The sequence below is a fragment of the Neofelis nebulosa genome, chromosome 4 (genome assembly GCF_028018385.1).
Source record: "Neofelis nebulosa isolate mNeoNeb1 chromosome 4, mNeoNeb1.pri, whole genome shotgun sequence".
Taxonomy (NCBI): Eukaryota; Metazoa; Chordata; class Mammalia; order Carnivora; family Felidae; genus Neofelis; species Neofelis nebulosa.
The window spans coordinates 36,162,635-36,177,499 of record NC_080785.1 but is presented as its reverse complement, the minus strand read 5'-3'; the positions used below and the strand labels follow the sequence as shown (position 1 = coordinate 36,177,499).

The following is a 14,865-nucleotide window of genomic DNA, read 5'->3' as shown; positions in this document are numbered from 1 at the left end:
ACATGGGTGCTTATGCTGGTATTTTCCAGTTTGTTTTATGTATATATTATGTGCCATGTTTACGTTGTTTCTCTACATGTGGAAAATGAATCCTGGGCCTATATTCTTGTAATATTAAAGTTAAGGAATGTCCCTTAGAGATCAGTGTGTTCGACCTCTGTGGGTTCTGTGTTTTGTTTGTTTCAGCTGGCAAAGTGAAGCATAAAGAGGTAAACAGTTTATCTAGCGAGACTCAGGTAGTTGGTGGCAGAAATGGGCTTAAATTTTTGAGAATGGTCTTTGATTATCAATGAGAATATATAGTTAGCTCTTGCAGTTTGTAAACTACAGTGTGGGATATGCAAAGCTAAGTTTTTCCTCAAGTTTTCATTTAAATTATACTTAGTTAACATACAGTGCAATATTAGTTTCTGGTGTACAATATAGTGATTCATTGCTTCCGTACAACACCCAGTGCTCATTACAAGTGCCCTCCTTAATCCCCATCACCTCTTGAACCCACTCCCCTCCCTCCTCCCTTCTGGTAACCATCAGTTGGTTCTCTAAAGTTATAAGTCTGTTTCTTGGTTTGCCTCCCTCTCTTTTTCCCCCCTTTGCTTATTTTTTTTCCTTAAATTCCACACATGAGTGAAATCCTATGGCATTTGTCTTTTAAATGCTATATTAATTGAAAATAATTGCTAGAAATTAATGGGGATTTTAAAGACCCCAGGTAGATAAACTTATTCAACTGACTGTCCATTTGCCCATTTTGTTCTCCCTTAAGAGTTTGAAATCATGATAAAAATTGCTCTTGGTAAGCTCTCTACTGATCTGTGACTCCTGTATTAGAGTTAGGATTCTCCAGTGTGGTGCACAAGGCAACAGCTATGAGACTCGCTGGAGGAGTTTGTTTTTGAAACCACACAAGATATTCCTGAAGGGTATATGTTGCTCAAATAAACTTCTGTGGAGTTGGAAAAAGATTGAGAAATACTGCTAGAGAATTATATTTTGAGTAAAGGAATCAGATTTTGAAAATTGGAATAAAATAGGAAGATGAGTACAAAATTGGAATGACAGTCTCCTTTCTAAAATCCGAGCAGATTCCTAAGAACAGTAGCAAGATTCTCCCACAACCATTCATTTCACTATCCGAGAACATGGAATAATTCCTGCTAGTCTCTCCAGCCCCAGAACAATTTTCATCCACTTTAAATATAAATAGATTTGTACATTTCAGAGAAATGGATGTATGTGTTTCTTTCTTAGAAAGTAATTAGAGGATAAGATTTCTATAAATGTTTCCTAATATTCCAAATTGTAGTTGTATATATACAGTTGATGGCCCCTTTTTGTAACTTCCTCAGAAGTCTTTTCCTGGGGGTATCTTGATTCACAGTAAAGTATCTAAGTCAACTTCTGGTCAGTTTTATTGAGAGTGGTCTTATAAGTGAATAATTTATTATTGTAATGGCTTATATGGTAAAGAAGCAGAATATCTGGAAGAATATTGCCAGGAATTGTTGATGGAAGCATTCTATGATTTTTCTGATGTATTTGTTAATGTTTATCCTTTGAATGAGGCAATACATATTTTGTCCAAAGGACTGTGTGAGTGTCCTCTAGCCACACTGGCTTCCCAGCAGGTCAGCAGATGTGCTGAGCCCTGTTCTGTTGCAGAGCTTTGCACGTGTCGTTAGGTTGGCCCAGAACCCTGGAACTCTCTGCGAGGCCTTCTTCCCCTTCAGGCCTTTGGTGAAATGCCATTCCTAGCTATCCTAAGCAAAACAGTTTCACTTGTTATTCTAAGAGTAGTATTTTTCCTTTATAGCAAGTACCATGATTTCAAGTTGTATATTTTGTTTATTATGTACATGTCTCATGTCTTTTTATTCAGCTCTACTTGACTAGTCTTAGCGCTGTGCCTGATACATAGATGTTCCATAAGTATTTGGACACATAAAGAAAACAGAATTCTGTATATCATGGGCACTTCACCCACTCTTAATCTTTAGGTGCTAAGATCTATCGTTGTTTTTTACTGTTTGTGGGTTTTTATCTACTGCTGGAAGACGGAGCAACATTCTTCGGAATGTTAACGAAATTAATATGAGGTCTATGGTGATGAATAAATTTGACATTCTCATTTTCCCATTTCATTTGAATGATAGCTCATAACTGGCCTTGTAAATAACACAGTGTGTGTGGGCTGTTACAGGGTGTTAGGGTTGTTATCTGGGTTAAGTAGAACTCAAATTATATCAGAGAGGTATGGGGAAAGGCAAACATGCTTGTTTTCCTTGTTTACTTTTCTAGGTAAGAAATGCGTACTTAAGGTTTTATTTTAATGGATTGAAATTGGGAGCTGTGGAATGAATATTATTGTCTGTCATTCCTTCATTCATTTTTCTAAGTGACCACTATTTGAGGTACTGTAACACATCTTCAGAAGCGCTGGGCACTTGAATGTAACATTTAGCAAATGCTCATTGAGTGACTGACTGAATGAATGATATGTCTCTTGCTACGGAGGAGCGTATCTACAGTGTAGGGGAAAGGGCAGACCTTTAAACAGATGTTGGTCTGCAGGGAGAGAAGAAGGGAGCTTTACTTTTAGTTTGTGGCCCAGTGTCCACCAATGAAACCTGAGGGACATCTCCTGGAAGGAAGGTTTTTTTTTTTTGTTTTTTTGTTTTTTTTTTTTAAATATATTCTTAAAGAGATGGTAAGAAAGAGCACTTCTTCTTTCAAGGGCTGTCATCATCTCGAGATGCGATGTTTGGAGCTGTTTCAGAGAGTCTTGTAACTATGAGGAGAAGAGTCGGATGGGAAAGTTGGCATGTCGAGGATGGCAGTGAAAATACAGAACCTGTGAAATTAGTATTAATTAGAGCCACCCTGTCTTCAGATTTCTTGTTATGCAAGATAATAAATATCTCTTAGCTTTGTGAGGGCAAGGCATTTGTAAATTTTGTAAAATCTCTTCTGCCTGGAACAGTGGCTGGCACTGTAGTATGTACTTGCCAAGTATTTTATAATATATTTAAGTTAGTTTGTCGCCAAAGGTACCCTGAAGGATTTAGTGGATTTTAATGGTAAAATCCAAGGAAGAAATGGTCTCGATCTTGTTAATCTTTAAATATGGTTAATGAGTTTGTTCCTCTGTGCTCATGTTGGGGTAACATTTCATTCCCATCAAGGTTAAAACAGTCTTGATACATTGGTGAAGATAAGAATCTAAAATTCACATTCCTCAAATCCGGCTCCAAAAATTTAAAGTAGCCCTGTAACGGGGTGGGGAGCGGGGGCGAAATTTCATCTTAGGAGAAGACAAGTTGAGAATGAGGAAATAGTGTTATTTTTTACCTAGTCCTTTCCATATTGAAACCTTCTATTATATTTAACCTGTGATCTGTTGCTCACGCGTAAAAAAGAATTTAAAATTCGTATGTGTGAATCTGCCTCCACAGGTTTGGAAAACTTCACTGTTTTTTTGAAAATTGTTTTCAGTTACGTGGGATAAGCAGCTAGCTTATTACTTCCTTATGGAGGAAGCTCTCCAGGATCTCCCCTAGGAGTTGGACATGATCGTTAGGGCCATTCCAGTCTTAGAGTCAATTCTGAGAACTTTGGAGTCCTAAATCTTTAAATTAGATCAGAGAGAGCATCACCTGTAATGAGAACTGTTCTTAGAATGAAAGCACAGAGGTTTCCTTGTCTCGGACCCTATCTTCAAGGAATTTATTGAAGAGTGGAAAGCTATCCCAATAACAAATACTCACCAGTGAACTTTGAGGGTTATGACCTATATTAAAGCTCTGGGGAATAACAGTGGAATTTACTTTTTTTCTGATTTACCTTGTATAAGCTACCAGAAATAAATTTCTTTTTAAATGTTCAGTTAGCAGTGCATCGTTTCCTCTACCTGATTCCCTGTCTTCTAACTGGAACTTCACTTGCAATTCTGCTGCTCCAACCTCAAAGAGATACGAGTTTTACTTGTACATTAAGTTGGATTTACTTTTATTAAAGGGCAGGGAGAAAACTTTCAGATATATAATTTGGTACTAACTTTTTAATGCTGTTTTCAGGAAGGTCACTTAACTAGTATTTTTGATGCATTTCCCTACACATTGTATGATATCTGTAACTGAATCTTTAATTCCCTTGTTATAACGGAGAATTTCTTGAATCCTTGCTATAGCTCCGCCATCCTTATATTATGCTTTTACAGCAATTCCCTAGACTCGTGAAGGTGAAGGATGAAGTTTATAATGGTATTGAATACCAAACTGTTGCTTGATTTATTCAGGAAGGTTGTTACATACTGGGATCAAGTGACAGCTTAAAAGCTAGTATAATTCATCATCATCAGTTAATTTTCACTGGGTGTCCACTGGGTGCTGAACATTGTACATGGCTCTTTGTCAGCAGGTATGTGCCTGATAAGGTTGATGGAACTCTAAGAAGACGGAACCTTGTCTTTAAGGCACTTGCTGTATAATCAAAGGCAAGTCAGCAAATGTCCAGTGTTAAGCTCTGTATACAAAATGTGTGTAACTGGAGTACTTTATTTTTTGAAGGGTTCTTGTCAGTAAATTGAGGTCCTGCTCTCATTAACAGCCATACTGGCACCAGAAGAAAGTGGGTGATGTTGGATGGATCAAGATTAGGTGTCGGTTATGGTCCGGTCTTTGCTTGACCAGCGCATATTTATGTGTGTGTCTACATACAGATACTTTTTGTTTCCGTGCATATGGATTCAGAATATTCTTAATGAGATCCAATTATCCTTTCAACAAACACATGTGTACTCCACCTGTCCCTAATGAGAGATGAATCAAAGTCACATTCAGATGATGCATCTAGAGCCAGCATCATACGGTCATTGTTCTGCACACCTCTGGGTGATATTTATTCCTCCTTTGACATGGTTCAGAAATGTGATCTCAAATCAAGTTTGGATTTAGCTCCTCATGATCTTGCGACTTATGTTTGAAAACAAATCTAACTGTATGATGGTAAAGGAAGTACAGGGCAGCTGTAGTGTAAACTCTCAAGTACAGTACTGATCTGGGGAATGTCCATGTCAGTCTGGTGAGGGATAGTACAGAAGCATCTCTTTATTGAATGTTTCCCTTGACCTTGGCCTGGGTTCTGTAGGCAGTAGATGTGCTTACTCCAGGATCATCTGCTAAGATTTCCCTTGTTGGGTGTCCCTCATGGCCCTTTCCTCAAGGAAGGGCTTCGAGGAGGATTCCTTTGTTAGGAATTTTAGCAGTTCTCTTCTTGTTAACAAGGACTTAGATTCAGGGATTGCCTTTTGGTGGAACTGTCACAAGCCTTTATTTTCTAAGCTAGAGATTTTTCTAGCAATGTAATTTCTGTAACTTTGTTATTTGTTTATCAGTATCCTTTTGGGGAAGGTGATGGGGTAAGACTTCATTTTCTGGTAACTGGATCAAAAATTGGTTGAATAATCTTTGACTCTGGTCCCTTGACCTGCCATCTGTGTTTTTGAGCTCTGATCTCCTCCTGTCTCTGCGTACTGGCTTGCCGTCACTAGCACTTTCTGTGGTTGGTTAGGCTTGACCCCGTGGTCGCTCCTTCCCCAGGCTGTATCCCTTGTGAATGAGTTATGTGAACTACTGAGAGGCAGTGAGTGCGGGAAGCACTGGAGCTGGGAGTCTCAAGCCTTTCTTGAGATCAGCACACTCAATTTTGACTGAATACATGATTTGGTTGCTGAAATCCAGTTACTATGTATGACTCTTTGAACTCTAGTGGTCCCTCCTCACTGGCTACTAAGGCTCTTGCTTAGGGTTGTACGTCTGTGAATTGTACCAAGGCAAGTAGAGGCCAAAACCTACTCTTCGTCTACTCATTCAGGTATGCAATCAGGCAAGGAAGGCTTTTGAAATTTGTGCAGAGGGGAGCACCTGTTTGGATTTCCCACAATAGCAAATTTATATGTGTGTTGCTAGCTTTGTTTGTGTTGCTTGAAGGTAAAAGGAGCTCCCTTGAATGAAGCCGCCCGCTTTCTCCAGGTGGCTGTTACCATGGCCAGTTAGAATGGAGTTTGTTGTTTTATTGCAGCAGCTACTGAAAGCCATAAGAAGTCCGATATACCAATTTGTGAGTTTTCTGCAGAGTACTCCAAAGCTCCAGCCTCAGCATGCACATGATTTCTGTTCTAAGAACTGATGGCTACTCACTTGAATGAACTACTTTGCTACTGGTTCACAGTGACTACTGATTTTCTAGGGTAGGATGTATTGATTCTCATCTTCCCCATTCTTGGCTTTACTTAACTAGTTTCACACTTTAATAGCCTACTCTTGATGCAGTTTTTTATACTGGATCAGAGTTCTTGGTTTCAAGGTTTTTTTGACTTGTATCCTTGCCTTACTGGAGAGCTCTCATCCCATGGAGGAGGGCTAAAGTCACTCGAAGGCAGGGATGATCCAGGACCTATGTCAGAAAGCAGTTCTGCATCTACCCAAGTGTGTCAATGTGTATCTTCAGTTGAAGCCTAGGAGTGCTGCATGCTTCTTAATGGGAGGTGCTCTTATATGCTTTGTGGTCCTTGAAATCTGTAATTAGTATATAAAACCTCAGGATGGATTCTGGAGTGTCAGATATGTGGGGTTTTCAGTGTGTACTTCCCTTAGTTGTTACCAACACTAATTTTACTGCAGTGTATGTTGTTTGAAGTTTGTAGATGCTGCATGTGGTTAAATAAGGTATTTCTGATATGTTAAAGATATGTGAATGTGTCCTATTCCATTGTGATAGATAATCAGGGGCTTTTATTAATTTTTATTTTTTTCATGTTTATTTTTGAGAGAGACAGACAGAGACAGAGTCTGAGTGTAAGCTGGGGAACGGCAGAGAAAGGGAGACACAGAATCCCAAGCAGGCTCCAGGCTCTGAGATTGTCAGCACAGAGCCCCACATAGGGCTTGAACTCACAAACCATGAGATCATGACCTGAGGTGAAGCTGGATGCTCAACTGACTGAGCCACCCAGTGCCTCAATAATCAGGTGCTTTTATTTTTTTATTATTTTTTTAACGTTTTATTTATTTTTGAGACAGAGAGAGACAGAGCATGAACGGGGGAGGGGCAGAGAGAGAGGGAGACACAGAATCGGAAGCAGGCTCCAGGCTCTGAGCCATCAGCCCAGAGCCCGACGCGGGGCTCGAACTCACGGACTGCGAGATCATGACCTGAGCTGAAGTCGGCTGCTTAACCGACTGAACCACCCAGGCGCCCCAATCAGGTGCTTTTAAAATGATTACTTATAAACATGGTATTAATAATTTTTTTTAAAAAATCTTTTTCTTTAAACCTATGGTGAAACTCCAGCAAGGTCAAAGAAATATTTAACTTATGGTCTGAAGGTTGAAGTATGAGTAGTTGTTCTCTGATACTTGTCTTCCTACTGTTTTCAGAATTCCAAGGAGAGATTCTATTTGTTAAGACATAACACAACTATAGGATTTTTCAAACTTCTGCTTGCCCAATAATTGTTTTTTTTTTCTTAAACCAAAGAAGTGCCTTTTATAACTTAAAAAACAAAAAACAATAAAATTTTAGGATGTAAAATAGGTTTCTGGAAGAGTATGACTTTGTGTTGCCTTTTTATTAGTATGTTTTCTCTCCTACAAGAAAAGCCTGCTTAGGCGATATATATATATATATATTTTAAATGTAAGTAGATAGGCACTTTTTTTTAGATATGTATCATATAGTTGCAAATAATTGTAAGTAGAGGATATTCTATCAGTTGAATCAAATGGTGGAAATACCTGAAAACATAGGGATACCTACTGTAGCAGAACGACCCCATCTTCACTATGGGATTATATCAGAAGACCGTGTGATCTGTTCGTACATAAATAAAGCTTGTAGGTAACAATCCATAATGAAACTTGCTAACTTAAACTGAAAAATATTCTGTTCTCAGATGTACGAGTGGTGGGCCCATGTTATCCACATAAGTTAGCTAGAATCCATGATGTGTGAGAGCTGGCATAAAGTAAGGCCAAATTTGTCATTCATTTGGGGATGGAAACAAGCATTCAAGAAAAGCTACACTTGGGGGGAATACAATAAAAATTGTTTGTTCATTGGCTTACTGCTGGGGACTTTTCAGTAAAACATGTAAATCTTAAAATGACAAAATGATTTTCCTTATTTTTTAATATATTTTTCAATCAAGTCATTATTCTTTCTGAACAATGAAAGATACTGTGTATTTTTTTTGAAACCTGTTATTTCATAAAAAGATCTTGCATTGATTTATAGGGGGAAAAACCCCTAGTAACAGAATTTTAAAAAAAGCCTAATAGTAAATCAGAAAGAAATGATAGGAAAATTATGTAGGGAAGAGTAAGGAAAGAGAGTAACTGTGGTACGAAACTGGAAAGTGCTAATAAAGTGTCCATACCCATGAGGACCTGTCACTTTATCTCATTTTGCTAGTGAAGGGCCTCATGCCCAGGGAGATGAAGTACCTTTCTCAAGCTTACAGAACTGGGAAATACTGACTCTAGAATTCAACCCCTCGTGAGTCTCGCTGAAAGCCTATCTTCCCACCATCTGCTAAAGCCAGTGTCTCATTTGAGGAAAACAGTAGCAATTGTGTACAAATTGCTCCTGATGTAAAGGTGACCAATTTGTCCCGGTTCACCTGTCTTGTTTTAAAAACTAAGAGTTCTGCATCCCAGCACCTCCCTTAGTCCTGACCAAATGGGATGGTGGTCACTCTACTGGATTTTCTACCAGCCATGGTGAGGCTAAAAATTGTCTTTGAGTAGCAGAGTAATGCTGGGATACTTTTCCTGCAGCACTGCATGATGCACGACTATCCCTCAGTAATAACTGGCTTCTGCATGCTAAAGCTAGCTCATCTGCTGTCTTCTAAGACAAACCCCAGGCTGTGGGTTTGACAGTGGTCTTTCTACTGCTACTAATGTACTGTTTCTTTCTAGTGAAATGTGGTATCTTTTAAGTCATTTGGGCTAGGGGCAGTTCATATATATGTATTTAGAATTTGTGTCGTTGTTAATAGGATTTGATAGAAGCTGTAATGTTTTGTAACATTGTTTATAACAACGAGTCCCAGCATTAATCCCATGACTGAATAAAAGTTTATTTCTTATGGAACAGTATAAGATGAGCATACTAGGTCAGTGAGAGGCTCTTCTCCCTGCCATGCAGATTCCTTCTGTTTGTTTTCTCCAAAATGCCTAAGATATTTCCCACTGCTGTGGTCAAAGCTGGGTTGCTGGCTAGTGCAAGAAAGAAAAGTATAGAGGACACACCCAGGGCTTAGGCCCAGGCCTGGAAGTGGCGGAAATAATTTCTGCTCTCATTCTTTCAGAGTGAACATGGATATATGGCTGAACTGAACTGCAAGGAAGACTGGGAAATGGGTTAGCCAAGAACCCGGGACAATGGGGAGCATGGAATTGGGGAAAAGCTAGCAGCCCTCCCTCCTTTGAGCTCTTCTTCATTATGGTTAAGGACTTTCTTAATGATTGATTCTCCAAACAACTTGTCAAGTTTTATCCTTTTGTTTGGGAAGTATTTGCAACCCCTACCACTGATAAGTGAATTACTGTTAAAAATGCTTTCATCATAAGAGAGTCTCTTCCATCTTGTACATTTCAAATTGTGTAGAGAGAATTTGATTGGGCTTCTCAAACCGATCAATGTTCCAAAAAGGACACAATTGCAAAATATATTTCACTATGTTAATATATACATTAAATAAAATGAAGATGGAAAATATAACATGTGATGACAAAGTTCAGAGGCTCAAGAGATAAGTCAAAATTTTCAGAAAGACCTTGGGCGGGGAGGGGGGGCAGAGAACTAAGGAAACAGGTAGAAGATGCCAGGAGCTTTCGGACTGTGTAAGGGCTAAGATGCTGGGTCTATCTAGGGTACACTGAGAAAGGCTTGTATCAAGCTGAGGAACAGAGTTAGCCATTATTTTAACTTTTATTTTAGTTGATTTTAGCCTAAATCTTACATTATAACAAATAGAATTTTATCACATTAGTGCATCTCAAAGAGATTTTTTAAGCTATTGGGTATTGACGCGTATTACATGTATATACAATAAAACACCACTTTATTTATATATAATCTCTACTATTTTAGTGTGTGTGCACATGTGCATGTTTGTCTCTGTCTCATAGTGACCATGGAGTTACATAATATTGGGCATCCAGAAAAGCTTTGTCACCTATCTCTGGGAAGAGTAAATTCAGTTTATACCAAGTCACCCCCTAACAATATTCTATTTTGATAATTTTGTTACAATTTTAAATTCTAAGCATTTAACTTTTTTTCATATGCATACAACCACCATTTAAAGTGGGCAAGTGGTATGAGAATTCTTTTGTAATTTTATTAAATCTGATTTGTGCAAGAGACCAGTGACTGAAGAGGTCTTGCACATGCTAATAGATTATATGCTATAACAAAATGTTGCTTTATATTGCCGCTCAGGCAGCTACAGTTGCAAGTGTAGTTATTACTTGCTGCAATATCACCCAGTTTAAAAAAAAATTATCAAAAGAAGTTCATGCTATTGACTCATTACTCCCATATTTATTATTCTTATTGAAAATCACTAGATTTAATTCTATTGGTTTCCTCCCTGATTGAAAACATTTGAACCTAGAAAGCACAGTATTTCTTAAGACATTTGTAACTATTCATCACGGATATTAAAATTACAATCATGCGGCATTGTGTGAGCACTGGTAAAAAAAAAAAAAATTCTTTACACATATGGTAAGCGGGTGACCAATGCTATCCAGGTTTGAAGATGCTGAATGTTCATATAACTGGTATTTGAAATTTTGATGTGTATTGCATTAGTTACTGAATGTCAAGAATACATTTTTTTGCTCATATAGAGTAAGTTTAAAATGGGGTCTTTTGTAGAAGCACCCATCCTGTTTAGAATGATATAACAGATGCTGAATGTTCACATATCAAACAAAATGCCAGCTTTCTGTAGAAAAGAGGTGTCAAAAAGTTTCTTTGTACCTTTAACGCATGTGATTATGTAGTACAAAATGCAGAGTTTGTAAAATTTCTTGAATATACAGGCAAAAAAATGAATAATTCAAAACAACTCATAAGTTCTACATTCTATTGTCCCTTTATAACGCAGGCAGAAGATAGCAGTGCGCTCCCAATAGAGCTGAATTTGCACAAGTTACACCTCGGAAAATGCCAGATGGTCTATGGTCTACTTTTGAGAGCTGTCACATATGTAAAGATTTGAAAAAAGAAAGACAGCTGAATGAGAGCAGTGGATCATTAAAGGGAGAGTGAGGGTCCCTAGGCATCACTTGTGTTTTAAGAAGCATTGTGTCGTTCCCATATTACTGTGTGTTTTTTTTTTTTAAAGCCATACACAACTTTTACACAATAAGGAAAAGAAATCTATTTAAAGCCAAGTAGTTAGGGTTTAATCAGTCAGATGTTTTTGTTCTTTGAGAATAAAATCCTGTTTCTGACTTGGTTTTGCTTAGAATTTGACTCTAAGATTCAAGTCACACCCATGAAAAATTAGCAGTGAACTTAAAATAAATGTTAATATAGCTAATATACCAAGGGTTTATCCATTTTTAATTTGACTTACTGTATCTGCCCAAATCCTAAAACTAAGAAATTATTTTAATAAAAAAAAAAACTATTACTATTAAAAAAAAACAAACTGGCATAAAGAGATAATATTTGGTTACCTGACCATAATACAAACTATAGTTAAAATAGAGGACAGTGAAACAAAAATGAATGTACTTTGATTTATCTGCCAACAGAAATAGATATCATTTTGAAGATTGAAATGTAGATAAATCATTAAGGATATGTTTGAATACCACTTGAGCCATATCTGGTAATTTGCAAATAGTCAATTTTGATAGTAGAAAAAGGTCAGATCTGTCAGTTTGAGAATTTGGTGGCAAGACATAGTTGTCTTTTACCACCTTTTAAAAAAAAATTACTTATTGGAATGTTTTAACTACTACATAGTAGTTTTAAATTTATCTTGGATTATGGACTGTGACAGGATATTTTGGGTTGATAAGAAGTCTCCTTAATATTGGTCAATTGGATATTTCAATTTAACCAAGCTCTCGGATTGCTTTTGAAATATTCTTTTCAGAGAAAACGTGGCCCAAACATTCCATTTATTTGGTGAAATTACTGGTAAGTGCTCTGAAAAGAACACCACATTACGTTTGACTATCTTCTTTGGCATCCCTTTAAATACATATGCATAACTATGTGTGTTCAACAGCAGTCATTAGGGTGTCCTTCTAGTTGATACAAGTTACAGGAGCCGCAGATTAATCTCTAGATCAAATGATTGCACACTCATAAGAAATAGATCTACCTTTGCAGATGCCTTGTCGGTATTTAACAGAAGGGCATATATAGCTGCTAAACAGAGAAGTAAGTTTTTTTTCATCAAGAGTAAGGAGAAAAACAAAATATTTTGATATATTTTACCACCATTACTTCAATTTTTAGACAGTCATTTTCCTTTATCACTGAAGAACTGAAAAACTTTAAGGGAGCTCATAGGTTAGTTTAATAAATCAGGTAATGTTAACAGATTTTGTACGAAAGCATGCTTTTGTTAAGTAAACAGAAAAAGAATGTTGTTTTTCTTAAAATATGCACATTCATGAGTTAGCATGTTTTGATATGTTAAGATGTTTTTCTTCAAGAGACAGAGGATATGTGAACAGGAATGGAGGTAAACAATGTGTGCTAGAGACTTACTCAAATGCAAACTGTCTTTGTCAAAAATATATACCAAGTCTTAGCTAATCCCCAGAACACAGATAATCAGACATGGTCAATGCCACATATAATTGTGACTGCTTTGCATGCAATACTTTTCTCAATTGAAGAGTTCTTACTATTCAGATGTAATATACATTTCATAACTGCTCATATTCATAAATGGAAAAGAAGATTAATTAAAACAGCACTTATAGATTTGAAATTGCAGGAAATTATAAAATAGTAAAATTTTGGGAACAAACTGTTTTTGTTGGTGGTTTTTGCTGAAGTGCAATGATGGATAGCTTTGCTTAGGGGCTACTCAGTCAAGGTGAATGTTGATTTTAATAATCTCATTATGTAACCAACGTAAAATAACACTGGGGGTGGGGGGAGTTAGGGCTCTTTAGCTACAAACACTAGATTCCATTTTGGCTAATTTAAATAGAAAATAAATTTATTAGCATACAGACCCTCCCAAGAGTTACACAGCCACAGATCATTCCCATCTATTTAATGGGGCTTCTTTGTTGAAAACCCCACTGCTAGACTATCGGTTCATTGGTCTGATAGGAAGTGGACATCAGACACTGCACCCCACTGCCGAGACCAATAAACGCTTTCTACATGGTCTGTGCTGAGGGTTTCCACCTCTCTGGTGGAGGTGGCTGCCTTCTTGCATTGGCCATTCTGCATGTAAGTCATACTTGTGCTTAGTAGAACTTAGGTCACATACCTGTCCTTTAGCTGCAGAGGAGTCTAGGAATGGAATAGAGGAATTTACCAAAAATCCATGAGGGTGTTCAGAAATGCCAGGCAGCACCAATGATGAATAGTCATCCTGCTTTTTTTTATGATTCATTGTCCAAACAACCAATTAGTTTGTCCCTCCTTAGTGTCATGATGTTAAAAGTCATATTTTTTCAATCTGAAAGGTTTTTCTTTTCATAGATAGGCATTTAATACACCCATAATTTATTTTGTTAAGGAATACATGCACTTAAATGTGTGCACACATTTATATTGGGAACTCTCTCTACTTATCCCCTGGTTTCTGTGTCTGTGTCTGAACCATCAGCTCACTGCTTTAGCTCCTGTTGGTTTTGTGATAAGACTATATATGTAGTAAGTCAAATGCTGCAACCCTCGTTTTCTTTCTGAAAATTTCTTTAGTGATTGTTGATTACTCTTCCTCATAAATTCTTGAATCAGCTTGTCAAGTTCCCTCAACAAGCCTGTTGTTTTATGGGAATTACACTACATAAATAAATTGGGGAGAATTAACATTTATATGCTCTACAGTTAGTAGTATATTCTTTAATGTCCTTCAGTATTTTTATAATTTTTGCCAGAAAATCACTGCCCATTTTGTCCTAGCTTAATTCTTAACAGTGTTTTTCTTGGCTTTGTTTTTTGTTTGTTTGTTTGCTTGTTTGTGTTTTGTTTATGATATTGTGAAGAGTTCATTTTTTCTTGTATATTTGCTATTTGGTTTCTGTTGGCCTAGAGGAACGTTTTTTTATTTTAATATGGTTGATCTTGTATATACCTTGTTAAATTCTTTGTGTTTCAAGATTTATAGTCTCCTAAATTTCCCCTAGAACATTCAAATTAGGTATACCTCTCAAAAACATTTTTTTTCAGACCTGTTACTTCTTTTTCATATTTATTGTTTTCTCCAGGACCTCTAGTGTAATGTCGAATAAGAGGGGTGAAGCTGGGCTGCCTTTTCTTGGTCTTGACCTAAATGGGAGTGTTTCTATAGTGCTGACATTTAACTCTGGCAGATGTGTTTTATCAGATTAAGGAAACTGTCTTCTATTCCTAACTTTTCATAAATGGTTGATTTTTATATCAAATTGAAGGATACATATAGAAAAGGTTTTCTTCTCCAGGATTTAAAATAAAATTGAAGGGGTGTCTGGCTGGCTCAGTCGGAAAAGCATGTGATTCTTGATCTCGGGTCCTGAGTTCAAGTGCCACATTGGGTGTAGAGATTACTTAAATAAATAACCTTTAAAAAAATGAAGTGAAATTGAAAAGAAAAACAACTATATT

At 37.1% G+C, this 14,865-nt stretch overlaps 1 protein-coding gene across 1 annotated transcript in view; it reads left to right on the top strand.

Annotated features, from left to right (window-relative positions):
• The window catches only part of MDFIC (MyoD family inhibitor domain containing), an 87,757-nt gene that overhangs the window by 37,400 nt on the left and 35,492 nt on the right, over positions 1 to 14,865 (top strand). The gene's annotated exons all lie outside the window — the stretch shown is intronic.